Source organism: Coenobita brevimanus, chromosome 4 (genome assembly GCF_032717465.1).
Source record: "Coenobita brevimanus isolate Jiangsu-jjx chromosome 4, ASM3271746v2, whole genome shotgun sequence".
In the NCBI taxonomy this organism is placed as follows: Eukaryota; Metazoa; Arthropoda; class Malacostraca; order Decapoda; family Coenobitidae; genus Coenobita; species Coenobita brevimanus.
In genome coordinates, this window is record NC_136957.1 from 9,747,007 (window position 1) to 9,747,357 (window position 351).

The window sequence follows — 351 nt, forward strand, 5'->3', positions numbered from 1 at the left end:
GGAGAGAGGTGGTAGAGAGAGGGAGAGAGAAGAGGGGTCTAGTAAGACAGTCTGGGGGGTAACAGTGGGACTCTGCTCTATACTTCACTCGTGTGTGAGAAAAAAATGGGGAGAAATGGAGTTCCCCCGAGCTAAGCCCTGTATTGGACTATATAGCTAGGGTTACAGGAGCGAGCTACCACTCCCGGCACGGCAGCCCGGGCGAGGCTCAGACTTTAGTTAATCTTTTCAAGGCAATAAAATTATAAATAGTCCCATACTCATCTTTACCTCTCCTGTCATTGCATGACAAAGAGAACGAAGATTATCTACTTACAAACTTACTCACGTATAACTACCGCTTGTCCGCGA